This window comes from Salvelinus sp. IW2-2015, linkage group LG32 (genome assembly GCF_002910315.2).
Source record: "Salvelinus sp. IW2-2015 linkage group LG32, ASM291031v2, whole genome shotgun sequence".
NCBI lineage: Eukaryota > Metazoa > Chordata > Actinopteri > Salmoniformes > Salmonidae > Salvelinus > Salvelinus sp. IW2-2015.
The window spans coordinates 6508783-6531311 of NC_036871.1; positions in this window are offsets into that span (position 1 = coordinate 6508783).

Consider the following 22529-nt stretch of genomic DNA (forward strand, 5'->3'; position numbering starts at 1 on the left):
ATTTAACAGCCTTTGAATGTTTAAAGTGTCAAATCCCCCCCCAAAAAAACACCTCATGGTGCTTTTCCACCTATAGARTTACCCTCACACCAGGGTGTCACCAGTGTTTTATGTTAATGTCAGCTCTAGTGTTTCCATCAGGAGTGTGACACTAAAGACATGTGGCAAGCAGAATCAACAATCTCTGCATCATTCAAGACCCTTGCTTTGTGAGAAGGTGTTAAAGTTCACAGTTAGCCATTCTTATGTAAATGCTCCAAGTCAATGCAGGTCCGCCAGAGCCATGGCCCAGTGAGACACGGGTGCCGGCCCGGCGAAGATGGAAACAGAAAAGTCTGAGCTTTTTGAATAAAACACTGGGGTAAATGCTCAGTGGAAATACGTGTGTTTAGTATGTCACATATGCCATTTAGTTCATAAACAAAATTCAAGCACTATTTGCATGCTGTTCTGAATATGGCATCTTGCCTTGTGTATTTGGCTATTTTGTCAGACATGCCCCAAATCCCCAAACTGATGCTCTTACCCTGGGGCCACCTTACACTGCCAGCCTACATCTAACGTCACTCTGCCACTCTCTCCATTACTGCCAATTAATACACCAGGGCCAAGCTGTGTTTGTGTGAAGATTCACTAGCTTTCTTTCTCATTTTCAGCATCTCAGTTTCTCTGTTTTTTCACTCTCTGTCTGTATTCTTACAGGGGCAACTACATCTGTCAGTGGCCACACAAAAGCTGACTTACAGCAACCCCATAGTTACAACGGACAACGGGCCAATGTTCCAATGCTCTAATTCAAACCTAATCAATTGATTAGTCATTAATGATGCCACCTACAGGGGGATTTCATGTTTACCCCTGCGACCAGAGGCAGGTGACGGGGGCAAATTACATCATCATTACTGGTCCCATTGGTTGGCAGAAACCTCAACCTAAGGCTATGGAGCTATATAGGCTAATTCAGTCCGATAAACCTAAGTTAATATGAGCTTATCCACGCCCAAAGTGTCCCCGGCTCCCAGTGCAGTGCGTAAGACCAGGGAGTAAACGTCTTTTCCATGGCTAGTACGCTCTAGCTAGGAGCTGCGGCCCCCGTTCTCTCCAGTGTCACGTTGTACACAAGCCAATCACTTGCCCATGATGCACTTAAGTGGGGGTAGTGGGGGAGAGCCTGTGTCAGTGCCAAAGGTTATGCTGTTGTAACAGACATTAAAGCTACGGTGGATGCCTTTAACTTTGACGTTTGCATAGACTTGGGCAGATGTCCTTTTATGCTGATTTAGCAAACGCAGACACAAATTCCTGTAGAAAATCTGCGATATTTTCTTAGTGGTATATCATGTAATATTACGTATGTTATGTTATTGGTGTGTTATTAATGAAATTGAACATTTTGCTCTCATGAATATAACTACAGATGCTAAGAGGTCAGTTTACGTCCTTTCACAACAAATGGATTGTTGGTAGAGCATGGTGCTTGCAACACCAATGTTGTGGGTTCGATTCCCACTGTGGCCGCCTATATGAAAAATAATTTCAGGAGTAAAAATTTGCATAAAGGGATACCTCAGAATTTTGGCAAGGAAGCCCTTTATCTACTTCCCCAGAGTCAGATGAACTTGTGGATACCATTTTTATGTCTCTGTGTCCAGGATGAAATTAAGAGGTATTTTTGCGAGCCAATGCCAACTAGTTAGCAATTGCGCAAGCGCTAGTTAGGGACTTCCTTCAAACTGCACTGTTGGCTGGCTGGAATAAAAACCACTATTGGCTGCCTGGCTGCTGTCTGGTTGATCGCTGCTAGCAGTCATCCTCATCTCAACCAATTTGCATCTCGATGCGCTGCTACCGGCTACCTCCTTTTCCTCCTCTACCTGTACTGCCACTGCCTCGATCGGCTGATCAGGCTCATTTTTTATTTTATTCACTGCTTTTCTCGATTTGGCTAACTGAGATTGATCATTTTTATTCACATACTGTAGGTATATTTGAGATTTGAAGTGGATTCTTTGCAGGATATATTTTCAAAAAAGGGAGTGCTGCCAGAAACGGCTTTTAAATGCCAGTAACCAGTCGGATGTCAGGAAATGACTCACCTTTCAACACTAAGCACCACATCTACAAAGGATATAGCCCTGTATGGACTAGCTAACGATATGCTCTTGGAAAACAAGCTTTTGAATGATATATGATTCAACATGCAGAGTTTTAAAATTGCAGTTGAAGTTCTACATGAAACATGCTWGCAATAACTACATTTATGCTAGATGTCGTTGACGGAGTTGGGTTAAAATGATATAAATCAAGTATGTATATACATTATTGACGATTTATTTGTATATTTTATGAAAGTACGGAAGTTATAATTGCAAAARATCCCAAAATCTGAAAATGGACAAATTGAAGCTAAATCAGCTATTTTTCCTGTGGTGCATGGCCTTAACAAGTCACATAATCATTTGAATGGATTCACTCTGGATTCACTCTGTGTGCAACGATAGTGTTTCTGAAACCTCATCTCTGTACCCCACACATACAATTTTCTGTAAGGTCCCTCAGTCGAGCAGTGAATTTCAAACACAGATTCAACCACAAAGAACAAGGAGGTTTTCCAATGCCTCACAAAGAAGGGCACCTATTGGTAGATGGGTACAAATAAAAAAGCAGACATTGAATATCCCTTTGAGCATGATTATTAATTACAATTTGGATGGTGCATCAATACACCCAGTCACTACAAAGATACAACCGTCCTTCCTAACTCAGTTGCCGGAGAGGAAGGAAACCGCTCATGGATCTCACCATGAGGCCAACAGTGACRTTAAAACAGTTACAGAGTTTAATGGCTGTGAAAGGAGAAAATGGAGGATGAATCAACAACATTGTAGTTACTCCACAATACTAACTTACATGACAGAGTGAAAATAAGGAAGACTGTACAGAATAAAAAATATTCCATATCATGCATCCTGTTTGCATAAGGCTCTAAAATAAAACTGCAAAAAATATGGCCTGAATACAAAGCATTATGTTTGGGGCAAATCCAACACAACACATCACTGAGTACAGCTCTTCATATTTTCAAGCATGGTGGTGGCTGCATTATGTTATGGGTATGCTTGTCATCGGCAAAGACTAGGTCGTAAAAAAATTACGTAATGCAGCTAAGCACAGGCAAAATACTAGAGGAAAACCTGGTTCAGTCTGCTTTCTGCCAGACACTGGGAGATTAATTCACATTTCAGCAGGACAATAACCTAAAACACAAGGCCAAATAGACACATGAGTAGCTTACCAAGARGACATTTAATGTTCCTGAGTGCCTTAGTTACAGTTTGACCTCAATTGGCTTGAAAATCGATGCTAAGACTTACAAATGGCTGTCTAGCAATGATTAACAACGAACTTGACAGAGCTTGAAGAATGTTATAAGATTAATGTGCAAATACTGTACAATTGAGGTGTGCAAAGCTCTTAGAGAATTACCCAGAAAGACTCAAGGTGATTCTAACATTATTGACTCAGGGGTGTGAATGCTTATGTAAACTAGATATTTTTGTATTACATTTGCAAACATTTCTAAAAACATGTTTTTACTTTGTCAATATGGGGTATTGTGTGTAGAAAAATCTATTTAATCCACTTTTAATTCAGGCTGTAAAACAACAAAATGTAGAATGTGGGTTTGAATACTTTGTGAAGGCACTGTATAATTAATATCAACCATGACAAATGAACTATAATTAGCACAAAATTTCAGTGCTTGCACATACAGTCGTGGCCAAAAGTTTTGAGAACGACACAAATATTAATTTCCACAAAGTTTGCTGCTTCAGTGTCTTTAGATATTTTTGTCAGATGTTATTATGGAATACTGAAGTATAATGACAAGCATTTCATAAGTGTCAAAGGCTTTTATTGACAATGACATGAAGTTGATGCAAGGAGTCAATATTTACAGTGTTGACCCTTCTTTTTCAAGACCTCTGCAYTCCGCCCTGGCATGCTGTCAATTAACTTCTGGGCCACATRCTGACTGATGGCAGCCCATTATTGCATAATCAATGCTTYGAGTTTGTCAGAATTTGTGGGTTTWTGTTTGTCCACCCGCKTCTTGAGGATTGACCACAGGTTCTCAATGGGATTAAGGTCTGYGGAGTTTCCTGGCCATGGACCCAAAATATCAATCTTTTGTTCCTCGAGCCACTTAGTTATCCCTTTTGCCTTATGGCAAGGTGCTCCATCATGCTGGAAAAGGCATTGTTCATCACCAAACTGTTCCTGGATGGTTGGGAGAAGTTGCTCTCGGAGGATGTGTTGATACCATTCTTTATTCATGTCTGTGTTCTTAGGCAAAATTGTGAGTGAGCCCACTCCCTTGGCTGAGAAGCAACCCCACACATGAATGGTCTCAGGATGCTTTACTGTTGGCATGACACATGACTGATGGTAGCGCTCACCTTGTTTTCTCCGGACAAGCTTTTTTCCAGATGCCCCAAACAATCGGAAAGGGGATTCATCAGAGAAAATGACTTTACCCCAGTCCTCAGCAGTCCAATCCCTGTACCTTTTGCAGAATATCAGTCTGTCCCTGATGTTTTTCCTGGAGAGAAGTGGCTTCTTTGCTGCCCTTCTTGACACCAGGCCATCCTCCAAAAGTCTTCYCCTCACTGTGCGTGCAGATGCACTCACACCTGTCTGCTGCCATTCCTGAGCAAGTTCTGTACTGGTGGTGCCCCGATCCCGCAGCTGAATCAACTTTAGGAGARGGTCCTGGCGCTTGCTGGACTTTCTTGGGCGCCCTGAAGCCTTCTTCACAACAATTMAACCGCTCTCCTTGAAGTTCGCAATGATGACGGCACATGTTTCCTTCCAGGTAACCATGGTTGACAGAGGAAGAACAATGATTCCAAGCACCACCCTCCTTTTGAAGCTTCCAGTCTGTTATTCAAACTCAATCAGCATGACAGAGTGATCTCCAGCCTTGTCCTCGTCAACACTCACACCTGTGTTAACGAGAGAATCACTGACATGATGTCAGCTGGTCCTTTTGTGGCAGGGCTGGAATGCAGTGGAAATGTTTTTGMGGGATTCAGTTCATTTGCATGGCAAAGAGGGACATTGCAYTTKATTGCAATTCATCTGATCATTCTTCATAACATTCTGGAGTATATACAAATTGCCATCATACAAACTGAGGCAGCAGACTTTGTGAAAATTAATATTTGTGTCATRCTCAAAYSTTTTGGCCACGACTGTACACTCACTAACACATTGTAAGCATGCACACATGCTAAGAGATATATACTTTGGTCGTTTCATGCTCTCCCTCTCACTTTTAACTGAATGCTTAGTGCTGACCTGTCATCTCAGCTGACTAACAGTGTTAGCTGACTGGGYGGAATTCATTGGGGGTAGGAGAGTTAAGAATCAGACCACCAATTCCCCATCTGCTTCATGGTCTGGAGTGCCCTCCAGCAACCCCTCCCAAAACATCAGGGTGAGTTTGCGGCCTCCAGTCCAGCAGAGTTTTATAACTYTAAGGTTTTGAAAGAGCACAACACTGGTCTCTCACTTTGCACACACACAAATCCACTCTCACTATTTCAAACACTTGTAGATCCACAAATATTTTGGTCACACACTTCAGCAAATGAACACACACACACAAGTGCACACACACACACCTGCACAGTCACTTCATACGCTTTGAATGGTACCTCATCACCATCACAACGCTGCTTTATCTGACATATGTGTGTTGACAGACAGCTCTCATAATGCTCTAACAACTAACCCAACTCGTGTACGACAGTGCCTGCCAGAGCATGCTACTACAGTATACTGTGTTGTGCCTTCCATTAGGGCTCTAATACATTCTGACTCCGTGGTACACTAACCATGGCTATGGATCTAATAGATCCCAGTCTTTGGCTGAAAGTGTATGCCCTCTAGTGGCCTATTTGCAGTCCAGTGACGCTCATTAGCTGAAGTACCAATCATAATCCTATGTCACAAGTGAGACAGATTATCGAATGCTAAAAGGAAATTTAAGGAATACGGTGTACTAAAGACCAGGATTATAAACAGATCCAGGAAAATCAAATAGTGAAGAGATAATCTGATGGACACCTGTTTTATGGCTGGGCTAGCTGGCAGAGGTTTAGGGTACTAACAAGGCACAAGGCGAGACCCAGATGCAGACACAGGAGGCAGATGGTTGGTGTCTTACAATGTTTATTAATCCAAAGGGGTAGGCAAGAGAATGGTCGTGGACAGGCAAAAAGGTCAAAACCAGATCAGAGTCCAGGAGGTACAGAGTGGCCGACAGGCTCGTGGTCAAGGCAGGCAGAATGGTCAGGCAGGCGGGTACAGAGTCCAGACACAGGCAAGGGTCAAAACCGGGAGGACTAGAAAAAGGAGAATGCAAAAAGCAGGAGAACGGGAAAACCGCTGGTTGACTTGAGACAAACTGGCACAGAGAGACAGGAAAACGGGGATAAATACACTGGGGAAAATAAGCGACACCTGGACGGGGTGGAGACAATCACAGGAACAGGTGAAACAGATCAGGGCGTGACAGGTACTATAAGATCACTTCAAGAGAATAATGCAYGCCAGAAATGAGGCCCATTCACACGAACACTGAAGGCAAATATATTTTTTTCAACACTCACAAGTGTTAACTGGATTAGTGGTTCTCATATGTGCTCTGTGAAGTGTTATTATTAACACTTTCTGACTTAAATGTCGACGTGAATTTGCTGTGAACGTTATTCATATATTTCCTCTACAGCCTCCTTTACACTTTTCCAAGTTGAAATGTAATGTAGTTCATTTAATATGTGACACACACACACTCGCAACCTTTAGTAGATACTGTATGTGAGATGTAACAGTTTCTATTTATACATAACATATTGTGTTATTCCCTTATGGAGATTGGAAGAAAACGGCAGAGTGGGCCACCTGGTCAGTCCAGCCAGGACACCTGGCCCACACAAACAGTGGAAGACGCATAGTGATGTCCAGGGAGGAGAGGGTCATTGGAGTGGATAAGGAGGCTTGCGCTGGCAGGTTGATGTTTATTGTCATGAGTCTTGTCCTAGAGGCAGAACTGAGCAATGTTCCCTTAGATAGGCCAGCTGCAAAGTAAAAATTGTCTATATTGTAAAGATTCATGACAACAAAAATGTTATTTTTGGTCTTAATTTAAGGTTAGGTTTAGGCATTAGGGTTAGCAGTGTGGTTAAGGTTAGGTTTGAGGTTAGGGTTAGGTTTAAAATCTGATTTTACGACTTTGTGGCTGTGCCAGCTAGCGACCACTCTTCAGAGCTGCATCCAGAACAAGATTAATGACGAAGAACATTAACCTGCTTTGGGCTGGGGGTCTTTGGAAAGTCCAGCCCAAGAATCTGGGACAAGCTAGTTCAATTAGTTGAAACTGGATCCAGAGCTTTTGGGATATTCACGAATATTCAAAAAGGTCATATTGGGTCATCTTTAAAACTCAAGGCCTGAGATTTATAGTTAGACAGTCTGTCAAATTGTAAGGCWAGTGTATTGAGTGTTACCTGCAGCTGTTGGCGACTCAACTCATGATGAATATGCAAATCTGCAAATGATCAGTGTTGGGGAGAAGTGAACTACATGTAGTTTAACCAGTAATTAAACTACATTTTGCAGTAGCTTGGTGGCAGTTGAACTACATTGAAATCTTGTTAGTGTTTTCAGTAGTTAAGAACTTTTTGCCACGTAGCAGTGTAGCTAACTACTGGAACAACAAAAAGAGAAGAAYATATGGGGGAAATAGGCAATCCTTTCCTTTCTTTTTCAGCACCAGACCTGCCTAATTCTCACTTGAAGCATAGTTTTTGTGTTGAATAGGCTAAATTACACATTATTTTAACACCTGACCCCAGAGTGATCTATTCTTGCATTTCAGATTTAGATATAACTTTTTGACCATGTACTGGGCCTTTAAATGCATAAAAAATMAGGAAATCCTTGCTTATAAAAATGTATTGAATTGGTAACACGTTCTATAATTTGCACTGTGAATACTCTCCAAAAATATAAAGACCACACATGAAAAAAATGGCTATAAATCCATATATGATGCATGCAGCGGGTTTCGACTACATCTTTCCAGTCAATACAACCAGGCTGTATCACAACCGGCTGTGATTGGGAGTCCCATAGGGCTGCGCACAATTGGCCCACCGTCGTCCGGGTTTGGCCGGTTTAGGCCGTCAGCCTGAATGTGAGTACAAGTGAGTACAGGTAGTGGAACAGCCGCAGGATGGACAGGTAGATGTTGAGGGTGATGCCCACGCCATGGCCCAGAGACGCCTGGAAGTCAAAGAGGACCCAGCAGGTCAGGCAGCTGTCAGATCCACATGAGATCCACATCATAGTTGGAGTCATTTGACATCGCTTGTGTCTGATTGTCAGGTCACAGCGGTGAAAAACAAATAGGGAATTCACCAAACCCGGGTAATGGTGCCACTGCCAACAACTATGGCTGTCTATCTATGGGAGCCGTGGCTGCTAGCCCTTTGCTTCAGGTAACTGTTATCTTCTCCATCCTTCTCCCACTTTTTCTGTCACGTGTCACCCTCTTCATGCATTTATAGATTCTTTATCAACTGCCTCCAAATCGATTGGCTTAGTGGAATAAATTGTTCAGTCAACACCTGCCTCTCAGCATAGCAACAATACCATGTTTAACAGTAGGTCAAGCAAGTAGGCCTGTGCTATGTGTATGTGAGACAGGACACCCGACCTGCATCAGGAGGGTTAGTGACAGTGAATATCCATAAGTGGAATAGAAGTCAGGCTGAATCACTTTCCCTATTGTTAGCTACTACCATGTTTGTACATGTTCATTAATAAATAAATATTGAGGATGTTAAYATTATTGGACCTCTTGGTCCTCAAGTTGTTTAGCCTAGATAAGGATATTCAATGGAATATAGGCCTAGGTCATGAGAATGTTTAAAATATTGTGATATTGTAAACATACGTGTACATTTACAAAATAAATTAGGAATAAAGTTATGTTATGAGGACACAGCTGAGAGGTACAGGGTTTTATCCTTGTATTTTCAGAAACATGCACTCCCTGAATCATTCCACCAAATGGTAGTACTGCTCGTGCAATAATGTATAGGGCATAAGAGTGTCGCACATGTGCAACACAGCAACAGCAGCTAAAAATGCATTTTAACATCTCCAATCATTGCCACAACATCCTTTGCTGCAAGACTTCTGACCCTCTTCCAACACAGCCACTGTACTGACTGAAAGATTGTTTGGTGAAAATGATCTGTTAATTGAATGATTCGAATATTCCGCCCTGAAACATATAATTGTATGGAATTGATTAGAATGTATAACATCATAATCAATAAATGTGTAGTCCTAGTCACAATTAGGGTAAAGACAATATGTCTTTATGGTATTTTAAACACAGACTGTCTGAGCTTGGTGCCGACCTGACTAGAGATTTGGGAGAGAACAGGGAGTATGTCTCAAGGACAAGGTCACTAATCTCTGGCGGCTGGGTAGCAGGACATGTGTGTGGGTGCGTATGGTTGTGTGAATGTGTGGGCGTGAGAAGTCAGTATAAAATGTATTGTTTTGTATTCTTGACTMTAGAACGTTCCCGTGAATAKARCTTTTTGACTATCTATTTTAGCTGGGCCTCCGTCTGTMTCATTCGACCAGGATCTTACAAATTCTGGTTTGCAGACTGAGTAATATAATTAAATTGGGTTATGTACCTGGAGAACAAAATTCTCTTATCAAAGATGAAACACAAACAAACATGGTTTTGCTGGGTAGCAGCATCAAATTTCCATCCAAAAGCAGCAGCCTGGTTTGTTAGCATAACAAACATTCATTCATCAAACATAAAACATTAATTTATCAAACATTCAGCAGTCATCATATTTGTCAAAAATGACTTGTACAGTCTCCATCCGAGACCAATCCCAACCTCTAGTCCTTTTTGCATGGAAACCTCAAGGAATCTATATAGAGTGAAAATATCAAACAAAAAACTAATTTCAATGAGGTCCCTGAATCAGAGCTCCAGTCCCCTCTTCCATAACCTGAGTCCCCCTGTGACACACTCTGACCCAGTCACCACACAGCGCCGCATGTCTTTACAGAACTGCTACYCCCCCAGCGTTGCTCGGAACCTGGCTCTATATCAGCAGCGGGGATCTCTGCGTCCTCGCTGCGCTCCACCATGGTGTATACATCGTAGCTCTCTGGGTCTGTACAGAGTTGCTGGCTCCTCTGCCTCCTGCGGCTGATCAGTGTCTGCAGCTTGGCCAACACAGCCAATTGGCCCTGCACCACTTGCACCCAGAACACCTCCAAATCACATAGCTGACAAGGGTTTGCGGTCAATCATTCAGTTAAATAATCATCAGGGGTTTAAACCACACAAGCAAAAACTGACAGACGCTCCAGGTAGTCATAGTGGGCCTGACACAGTACCTGGCTGAACTGAAGGATCCATGGGCCAAACACCACACTCACATATCTTGCATTACTCATCTGATATGTATATACTGTATTTTATACCATCTATTGCATCTTGCCTATGCCGCTCTGTCATTGCTTATTCATATATTTTTTATATATACTGTATATTCATATTCCTTTACTTAGATTTGTGTGTATTAGGTAGTTGTTGTGGAATTGTTAGATTACATGTTAGTGTTAGATATTMCTGCARTGTCTGAACTAGAAGCACAAGCATTTCACTACACTCGCAATACCATTTGCTACTCATGCATGTGACCAATAAAATTTGATTTAATTTGACCTGACCTGGGAAACCATCACTCAGACAGTACCTGTCAACAGGGTCACTTAGCCCCTTGCCCAACCTAGCCAGAGCCTGTTACAAGTGCTTTGTAGACCATAGCTGTGTTCGAATACTCATACTACTCACTCTAACCGCTCAAAATATGAAGTATACATGCAGAGAACACTATTTCCGTACTTTAGGGTCRATTATGCAATTCTACAGAAAATGGGCGTGGCTTCACATCATTTGCAGATTTGAAGAAAATGGCGGAAAATATGCAGCCAAAGTCCAACGATAGCGGATAAAAATGAATTGCTTTAACTAACAAAATGTTGAGCAATGTAATAAAGTAATTACTTTTCAATTAAGTAACCTTACATGTTATGTTGGCTGACAATTTGTTAGCTACGCTGTCCTTACGAATCACAAAGCATATCATTACAGCAGTATGTACCGGTATGTTAGCTAGCTATCTAACGTTAGTTGTCTACTTACATCAAACTTGCCAGTATAGTAACTATAAACTATCTAACTACCCAACGTTTATTGACTTGACAATCCCCGTAAATCTTAGCTTAGCTAAATGGTATAGTCGTTGTGCATTCTCAATGGACATTCGGGTGCTTTCGTAAATTCGCTCTGGCTATCTACTACGATTTCAGAGCACTCTTGTCTGAACGTACGAGAGCGCAGAATAATGAATTTATGAGCGCTCAACACCGGAAGAATATGGCCGGTGTCAGTTAACGTAGGCAAAAAAGCGTTATTAAATTGTTGCCAGAAACACAGGTTGTCACCAACACTCTGGATTACATGAAAACTTCCTAACCAACTCTGATAGGGCGAGTAAAATGGTCACTCTCATTTGTGTCTGGAAGTAGCAGGCAAGTTAGTGCTTGACTGCCGTTGTAAGGTCAGAACGCTCAAATCAACCACACTCCTCGGCTCGAGCATCCAGTGTGCGTTACGAGAGCGAAATTCTCTGAATTTACAAGCGCACTCTGGCAATCCAGATTGAATTTAAGAACACACCCTGAATCGTAAAATGCCTAACTAGTAAAGTGTTATCCTAACTAGCTAAACTCAGCAAAAAAGAAACATCCTCTCACTGTCAACTGCGTTTATTTTCAGCAAACCTAACATGTGTAAATATTTGTATGAACATAAGATTCAACAACTGAGACATAAACTGAACAAGTTCCACAGACATCTGACTAACAGAAATGGAATAATGTGTCCCTGAACAAAGGGGGTGGCAAAATCAAAAGTAACAGTCAGTATCTGGTGTGGCCCCCAGCTGCATTAAGTACTGCAGTGCATCTCCTCCTCATGGACTGCACCAGATTTGCCAGTTCTTGCTGTGAGATGTTACCCCACTCTTCCACCAAGGAACCTGCAAGTTTCCGGACATTTCTGGGGGGAATGGCCCTAGCCCTCACCCTTTGATCCAACAGGTCCCAGACGTGCTCAATGGGATTGAGATTCGGGCTCTTCGCTGGCCATGGCCGAACACTGACATTCCTGTCTTGCAGGAAGTCACGCACAGAACGAGCAATATGGCTGYTGGCATTGTCATGCTGGAGGGTCCTGTCAGGATGAGCCTGCAGGAAGCCTACCACATGAGGGAGGAGGATGTCTTCCCTGTAACGCACAGCATTGAGATTGCTTGCAATGACAACAAGCTCAGTCCGATGATGCTGTGACACACCCCCCCGACCATGACGGACCCTCCACCTCCAAATCGACCCCGCTCCAGAGTACAGGCCTCAGAGTAATGCTCATTCCTTCGACGATAAACGCGAATCCGACCATCACCCCTGGTGAGACAAAACCGCGACTCGTCAGTGAAGAGCACTTTTTGTCAGTCCTGTCTACGGTGGGTTTGTGCCCATAGGCGACGTTGTTGCCGGTGATGTCTGGTGAGGACCTGCCTTACAACAGGCCTACAAGCCCTCAGTCCAGCCTCTCTCAGCCTATTGCGGACAGTCTGAGCACTGATGGAGAGAATGTGCGTTCCTGGTGTAACTCGGGTAGTTGTTGTTGCCATCCTGTACCTGTCCCGCATGTGTGATGTTCGGATGTACCGATCCTGTGCAGGTGTTGTTACACGTGGTCTGCCACTGCGAGGACGACCAGCTGTCCATCCTGTCTCCCTGTAGCGCTGTCTTAGGCGTCTCATAGTACGGACATTGCAAGTTATTGCCCTGGCCACATCTGCAGTCCTCATACCTCCTTGCAGCATGCCTAAGGCACGTTCACGCAGATGAGCTGGGACCCTGGGCATCTTTCTTTTGGTGTTTTTCAGAGTCAGTAGAAAGGCCTCCTTAGTGTCCTACGTTTTCATAACTGTGACCTTAATTGCCTACCGTCGGTAAGCATGGAAAACAGTGTTTAAACCCTTTACAATGAAGATCTGTGTAGTTATTATGATTTTTATGAATGATCTTTGAAAGATCATTCATAAAATTGTGCGGCTTTTGAGGAGCGATGGGTAACGATGCTTCGTGGGTGACTGTTGTTGATGTGTGCAGAGGGTCCCTGGTTCGCGCGAGGGGACGGGGATTCAAAATTAATAATAAATACAATATAAATATAGGACAAAACACACATCGCAACAAGAGAGACAACACAYCACTACATAAAGAGAGACCTAAGACAACAACATAGCAAGGCAGCCCCATATGACAACACAGCATGGTAGGAAGACAACATGGTAGCAGCACAAAACATGGTACAAACATTATAAATGGACACAATCTCTAGACCATTGCATTTCTAGGACCTCTGCCCTCCTGGAAACTGCCCTTCTGACACACCTGTGAATCTAAACCATGTTGGCACTGCCTGACTTAGCCGACCAAGCAGACACTGCCTGACTAAGACGACTGTAATAGAGTCATTTAATCAGGGGTTGATTGGGTTACAATCAATGCAGTCATTTTTAGCATGGTAATTCGCTTTACTCGAGTGCAAAGGCTTATTTCACTACCATCTAGCTAGCTAGMAGTGAGCAGGTGGGCAGTGACACAGCTAAAAACAAACATTCCCACACCTTTAGAGAACATTTTCATTCCAGTCAAGGGGAGGATTTATAATTAGTTTAAAACTATTCCAGGGGAGGGTCATGTKATTTGTAATTGATAAAGTCAATATTTCTCAGTGTTTTCAGAATTAGTTGCTTATTAGACTATACCGTAAATTTGGAAAGTATTCAGACCCCTTCCCTTTTTCACATTTTGTTACATTACAGCCTTATTCTAAAATGGATTTAAAAAACAAATATCTCAATCTACACACAATAACCCATAATGACAAAGCGAAAACAGTTTTTTAAAGATTGTTTTGCAAATGTGTTACGAATAAAAAACTGGAATACTTTATTTACTTACAGAAGTACTCAGACCCTTTGCTATGAGATCTTAAATTGATTTCAGGTACATCCTGTTTTCTTTGAACATCCTTAAGATGTTTCTCCAACTTGATTGGAGTCCACCTGTGGTAAATTCAATTGATTGGACATGGTTTGGAAAGGCACACACCTGTCTATATAAGGTCCCACAGTTGACAGTGCATGTCAGAGCAACAACCAAGCCATGAGGTCGGAGGAATTGTCCGTAGAGCTCCAAGACAAGATTGTGTCGAGGCACAGATCTGGGGAAGGGTAKCAAAAAATGGCTGCAGCATTGAAGATCCCCAAGAACACATTMGCCTCCCATCGTTCTTAAATGCAATTCGTTTGGAACAACCAAGACTCTTCCTAGAGCTGGTTTCCRGGCCAAACTAAGCATCGGGTGAGAAGGGCCTTGGTCAGGGAGGTGACCAAGATTCCGATTGTCACTCTGARAGAGCTCCAGAGTTCCTCTGTAGAGATGGGGAAACCTTTCAGAAGGACAACCATCTCTGCAGCACTCCACCAATCAGGTCTTTATGGTAGAGRGGCCAGATGGAAGCCACTCAGTAAAAGGCACACGACAGCSCGCTTAGAATTTGCCAAAAGGCACCTAAAATACTCTCAGACCATGAGGGTATATATATAAGATTCTGTGGTCTGATTAAACCAAGATTGAACTCTTTGGAGGAAACCTGGCACCATCCTTACGGTGAAGCATGGTGATAGCAGCATCGTGGGGATGTTTTTCAGCGGCAGGGACTGGGAGACTAGTCAGGATGGAGGGAAAGATGAACTGAGCAATGTACAGAGAGATCCTTCATGAAAACTTGCTCGAGAACGCTCAGGATCTCAGACTGTTGTGAAGGTTCACCTTCCAACAGGACAATGACTCTAAGCACACAACCAAGACAACGCAGGAGTGGCTTCGGGACAAGTCTCTGAATGTCTTTGGGTGGCCCAGCCAGAGCCCGGACTTAAACCCAATCAAACATCTCTGGAGAGACCTGAAAATTGCTGTGCAGCGATGCTCCGCATCCAACCTGACAGAGAGCTTGAGAGGATCTGCAGAGAAGAATGGCAGAAACTCCCCAAATACAGGTGTGCCAAGCTTGTAGCGTCATYCCCAAGAAGACTCGAGGTTGTAATCGCTGCTAAARGTGCTTCAAGAAAGTACTGAGTAAAGTGTCTGAATACTTATGTAAATGTTATATTTCAGTTGTTTTTTGTTTGTTTTTTATTTTTTWAAACAAAAACTTGTTTTTGCTTTTTCATTATAGGGTAGTGTGTAGATTGATAAGGGGAAAAAACGATATAATCTGTTTTGTAATATCACTGTAACGTAACAAAATGTGTAAAAAGTCGAGGTCTGAATACTTTCCGAAAGGCACTGTATATCGATGTGTGCCGCCCCTCATCTCTGATTCTCCGCTGGGCACCCATATGCTATTTAGTGTGATCTCAATGAAATGATCCATAGCATCTAGGCTATGAAGTGCATGCTTGGAGAAGCACAGAGCAAAGTTCTATTTCTAAGATAGCTGCTGGGATGGTGTAACTACAACTAGGTTGCATTACACACTGCAATGGATATTCCAACCTTGAGCCACAGCCTGCTCTGCTCTTGCTGATCAAACACGTGCTGCTGTACCAATGGCTGTGCTGTGTATGTCTACAGGGGCAGTTCGGGAGGAGAGTCAAAGAAAAATGCACCTACTAAATTTGAGTAGGAAAATCAACATMTCAACCGTCTTCATTTMAATTACACTTAACTAACGAGAGGGCTTTGTGTTGGAGCCGATTTCTTCCTATTTAAGAAGAGGTAGGCCTARCTGTATGACAGATGAAATAAGGCTCCTGAAATAACAGCCTGTCACTGACATGGAGGTAGGCTAAGTTATTTGAGGGGGTGTGAGAGGGTATGCCATAAGCCTACCTTTTATAAAACATGACATTGTTAAAAGCACAGGTCWACCCCATGTTAACATAAGATTTTGGAGAAAATTCAACAGATTCCATTATACAAACGTATCTATAACAACGCTTTGGTCCGTGATGCTTTATGCTAGACAGAAGTTGTAAAATARGCGGGAAAGACGTGACTTCGATGCATATGGMGATATCATTATTTGGTTTCTTTGACATTGAGGCTGAGCTACAACCTTCTTTAGCCAAGGAGACAAAACATTGAATTTGCTTGGGAAGTAATCTAATTCTGTCACAATCAATTGATTAKGCTATTCACTTTCTGTACAATAGAACATTTTAAAACCCAGACAGCTTTAAGGGAAAAACTTGTGATCTTCTCTCTTTGGGTTAAGCCATGGAGGAAGAATAGCTAGCAGTTTAGCTAGCAGTTAAAAGCATACATTTTTCTGCGTTGGTAGGCCTACTCTGTCTGGGGTGGAAAGGTGGGTCTGACGCCATACTCCGATTCCTTATGATGTCTTAGATTTTATTATTTGCAAACTGGGAAAGTTTTGTTGCAGACAAGACACACTGATTTGGCATTGCAGAAATATAAGATGAATATTCTGTTKATATGTAAAATTACATAGAATTGCATGACATTTTTATAAAAAGGCAAGTTTCTCTCAGACCTGCAAATACGATGATATATTCATGCAATACTTTGACTATAAAGGAGATCTTTCCATCCCTACTCTTGTCCACTGCTTCCCTGTGTGCCAGCAAAATTCCTGCGTTGCAATGTAAACTGCATATCTAWGGCCAAGCGTGAGGGTAAATGGGAAAGGGGGATACCTAGTCAGTTGTACAACTGAATGRATTCAACTGAAATGTGTCTTCTGCATTTAAACCAYCCCCCCTGAATCAGAAGTCGACATGTTCTCTGCTATCCACTTTTTAAAGAAAAGCACATTTTTTGTCTATTAAAAGAACATCAAATTGATCAGAAATACAGTGGAGACATTGTTAAAATGTTGTAAATGACTATTGTGGCTGGAAATGGCTGATCTTTTATGGAATATCTACATAGGCGTACAGAGGCCCATTATCAGCAACTGTCACTCCTATGTTCCAATAGCACGTTGTGTTAGCTAATCCAAGTTGATGATTTTAAAAGGCAAATTGATTATTAGAAAACCATTTTTGCAATTATGTTAGCACAGCTGAAAACTGTTGTTCTGATTAAAGAAGCAATAAAATTGGCCTTCTTTAGACTAGTTGAGTATCTGGAGCATCAGCGGGTTCGATTACAGGCTCAAAATGGCCAAAAACAAATAACTTTCTCCTGAAACTCATCAGTCTATTCTTGTTCTGAGAAATGAAGGCTATTCCATAAGAGACATTTCCAAGAAACTGAAGATCTCGTACCTCGCTGTGTACTATTCCCTTCACAGAACAGCTCAAATGGGCTCTAACCAGAATAGAAAGAGGAGTGAGAGGCCCCGGTGCACAACTGAACAAGTACATTAGAGAGTCTAGTTTGAGAAACAGACGCCTCACAAGTCCTCACCTGGCTGCTTCATTAAATAGTACCCGCAAAACACCAGTCACGACGTCAACAGTGAAGAGGCGACTCCAGGAAGCTGGCCTTCTAGGCAGAGTTGCAAAGAAAAAGCCATATCTCAGCCTGGCCAATAAAAATAAAAGATTAAGATGGGCAAAAGAACACAGACACTGGACAGAGGAAGATTGGAAAAAAGTGTTACGGACAGACAAATCTAAGTTTGAGGTGTTCGGATCACAAAGAAGAACATTCGTGAGATGCAAAAAAAATGAAAAGATGCTGGAGGAGTGCTTGACACCTATCTGTCAAGCATGGTGGAGGCAATGTGATGGTCTGGGGGTGCTTTGGTGGTGGTAAAGTGGGAGATTTGTACAGGGTAGAAGGTATTTTGAAGAAGGAAGGCTATCACTCCATTTTGTAATGCCATGCCATACCCTGTGGACGGCGCTTAATTGGAGKCAATTTCCTCCTACAACAGGACAATGACCCAGAGCACAGCTCCAAACTATGCAATAACTATTTAGGGAAGAAGCAGTCAGCTGGTATTCTTCAGATTACCTCAACTAATTGACAACTAGAATGCCAAAGGTCTGTAGGGCTGTAARTGCTGCAGATYGAGGATTCTTTGACGAAAGCAAAGTTTGAAGGTCGCAATTATTACTTCAATTGAAAATCATTATTTATAACCTGGTCAAAATCTTGACTATATTATTTCCAATTCATTTTGCAATTAATTTCATGTATGTTTTCATGGAAAACAAGGACATTTCTAAGTGATCCCAAACTTTTGAACGGTAGTGTACATTGTCACCAAAATGGAAGTTTTGTTGCCTGTTCATCCGAGTGCCCATTCTGACATTCACAAACACCCCCTGGAATCGGCATTTGAGTGACTGCTGCAGTGCTTTTACTAGACTGACTAGGTGACTACTTGTGCTCAGCATACTTTGCAGATGATAGTTGAGTGACAGTACAGTACTGGCATTATACTGCAGGTTCTTGTAACCAAACATAAGAACAAAAGCTTCACCACCTGATGACATTTTTGCTGATTCCAATTGTTTAGCTGTAGTACTACAGCGACGTAGAAATGACACAGACGTTCTAGAACGTTTTTCAGCCCTCTGTATTAAACTACTTTCTCTGTGTTACAACGCAGCCTGTTCCATGTTATCTGACCGGATGCACAACAAAAACTTATCCCAGGACTGACTTGCATTGTTCATGAGTCTTTCATCTCGAGTCCAAGTCAAGTCAATTGATCACGAGTCTAAGTCAAGTCGTAAATCATTTCCTTTGCAACTTAAGTGCAACTCGAGTCCGAGTCTCACTCGAGCTTCCATCTCTGAGCCAGCCGTATAGATGGTTCCCCAGTGGGGTGGTGTAATAGTGTAATACAATGGTTTGAGGATGGCCCTACTTAAATTCYCTTTCAAAGATACTTTACTTAGGACAGCTAATCAGCCATACCATTGATTGTCCGGGAGGTGTGTTTATCGTCTGAGATTCAAAGTTTTAACCATTTTAAACACGCAGCTGGAGCTTCACACTTTTWTGGTCTGCAGTGTTAATTCATAACKCATCATTTATATATTTTTCCAGTTGTGTAAAGTACTTAAGTAAAAATACTACATAACTACTTTACTATTTATATTTTTGACAACTTTTACTTTGCTACATTCCCAAAGAAAATGATGTGCTTTTTACTCCATACATTTTCCCTGACACCCAAAAGTACTCATTACATTTTGAATGCTTAGCAGGACAGGAAACCTGTCTAATTCATACACTTAAAGAGAACATCTCTGGTCATCCCTACTGCCTCTGATCTAGAGGACTCACTTTGTAAATTATGTCTGACGAAGTGTGCCCCTGGCTTTCCGTAAATAAATAAAAAACAAGAAAATGATGCCGTCTGGTTTGCTCAATATCATACATTTTAAGTTATTTATACTTAAGTATATTTAAAACCAAATACTTTAAAACTTTTACTCAAGTACTATTACTGGGTGACTTTCAATTGAGTCATTTTCTATGAAGGAATCTGTACTTTTACTCAAGTATGGAAATTGTGTACATTTTCCACCACTGCATTTTTCTCGAAAGGGCTGGCACGCTCCCTGACCTCACTTCGGGCACGGGGATTACTCACTGTGCAAAGTTATGGAAAACAAGTATCTTATAACTTCTCAAATCACATCCCTCTCTTAACAAAGACACTTTCATCCTTGTCATATTACAWMCACAACCCATAGTATGGAAACTTCATCTATCTAGTGGGTATACTCTCCAAGTTACAGTATTTCCTTTATAACATTTTTAATGACATCACAAAATAACATTAGTGTTCTATAGATTGCCTCTGACCATTCCCCACATTCTACGTTATAGTGTTCCAGTATTCGCTTTTGAACGTGTTAGAGTTTCAGTGGGAAAAGGTATTTTGAGTCAAAGCACATTCCTTTGATGAATTTGGAGAGTACAGGAGTGTTCCAAGAGTGTGCAAAGCTGTKATCAAGGCAAAGGGTGACTATTTTCAGGAATCTAAAATCTAAAATATATTTTGATTTGTTTAACACTTTTTTGGATACTACATGATGCCATGTGTTATTTCATAGTTTTGATGTCTTCACTATTACTCTACAATGTAGAAAATTGTAAAAAAATAAATAAAAAAGAGTAGATACTGTATGTATACACACACACAGCATTCGGAAAGTGTTCAGACCCCTTGGCTTTTTCACATTTTGTTACGTTACAGCCTTATTCTAAAATTGACTAAATAAAAAAAWMTATATCAATATACACACAARATGACAAAGTGAACAGGTTTTTAGAAATGTACATATAAAAAAAACGGAAATACCATATTTACATAAGTATTCAGACCCTTTGCTATGAGAATCGAAATTAAGCACAGGAACATCCTGTTTCCATTGATCATCCTTGATATGCTTCTACAATTTGGAGTTCACCTGTGGTAAATTAAATTGATTGGACAGGATTTGGAAAGGCACACGCCTGTCTATATAAAGTTCCAACGTGCATGTCAGAGCAAAAACCAAGCCATGAGGTCGAAGGAATTGTCCGGAGAGCTCCGAGACAAGATTGTGTCAAGGCACAGATCTGGAGAAGGGTACCAAAACATTTCTGCAGCATTGAAGGCCCCCAAGAACACAGTGGCCTCCATCATTCTTAAATGGAAGAAGTTTGGAACCACCAAGATATCTTCCTAGAGCTGTCTTCCTAAACTTAGCAATCAGGGGAGATGGGTCAGGGAGGTGACCAAAAATTTGAGCTCCAGATTTCCTCTGTGGAGATGGGAGAACCTTCCAGAAGGACAACCAAATCAGGCCTTTATGGTAGAGTGGCCAGACGGAAGCCACTCCTCAGTAAAAGGCACATGGCAGCCCGCTTGGAGTTTGCCAAAAGGCACCAAAAGGACTCTCAGACCATGAGAAACAAGATTCTCTGGTCTGATGAAACAAAGATTAAACTCTTTGGCCTGAATGCCAAGTGTCACATCTGGAGGAAACCTGGTACCATCCCTATGGTGAAGCATGGTGGTGGCAGCATCATGCTGTTGGGATGTTTTTCAGTGGCAGGGATTGGGAGACTAGTCAGGATTGAGGGAAAGATGAACGGAGCAAAGTACAGAGAGATCCTTGAGCTCCAGAGCACTCAGGACCTCAGATTCGGGCGAAGGTTCACCTTCCAACAGAACAACGACCACAAGCACACAGCCAAGACAACGCAGGAGTGGCTTCGGGACAATCTCTGAATGTCCTTGAGTGGCCCAGCCAGAGCCCGGACTTGAACCCGATCAAATATCTCTGGAAACCTGAAAATAGCTGTGCAGCGACACTCCCCATCCAACCTGACAGAGCTTGAGAAGATCTGCAGAGAATGGGAGGAGCTCCCCAAATACAGGTGTGCCAAGCTGGTAGCATCATACAGAAGAAGACAATAGGCTGTAATCACTGCCAAAATGTGCTTCAACATAGGGGTCTGAATACTTATACATTTTCACAAATGCCTAAAAACCTGGTTTTGCTTTGTCATTATGGTCTATTGTGCGTAGATTGAGGGAAAAACGTAATCCATTTTAGAATAAGGCTAAGGTAATAAAAAGTGGAGAGGGGTCAGAATACTTTCCAAATGCCCTGCATATAGGCCTATCACTGTCGCAAGGCATATGAACTAACAGGTTATAAAGCAAACAATGCAATTATCACAACACATAGGTTGTAATATGGCTTTTTTTTGGGCTTCCCCTGTGATTTGACCCCCGCACCTTTACGTAATGCAGATAGGGAAGCAAATTGTAGTTAAAAATCTTTAATATTTATACATATATTTATATATGTACACATTGACTTACATATTCCTGTAATGGCAAGTAACATGATTAAATGCATTAAAAGTGATTGGGTGCCACAAGTAACCATCTCTCCAAATAAAAACAAACTTCTCAGGTGTTTTTACACACACATGCGGGTCAGGTTACATGGAGAGGGCTCGCTTAGAGCACAAGAACCTTTCACCTCTATTCCCTACTCTCCTTCCCTCTCTTTTTGTGCTGCAGTAGACACCTGCCTGTCATCAAAACGGCTAGTGCTAGAGTCTGGGGTCTCGTGTCTCTTTAGCAGGCATTTGTTCCTTTCCAAACGGACTCTTACCTATCTAACGTTAGTGTGTCCGGGCTGTTGTTACACTTGGGACTTATCCTAGTCACAAAAAAAAAAAAAGAAAAAGAGTAAGGTTAAAAGACCTGGGTTGTATTCAAGGTTATTCAACGGTTGTGTAAACCGCTAGGCAAAATGCTGTTGTAACGCCTTGGGATA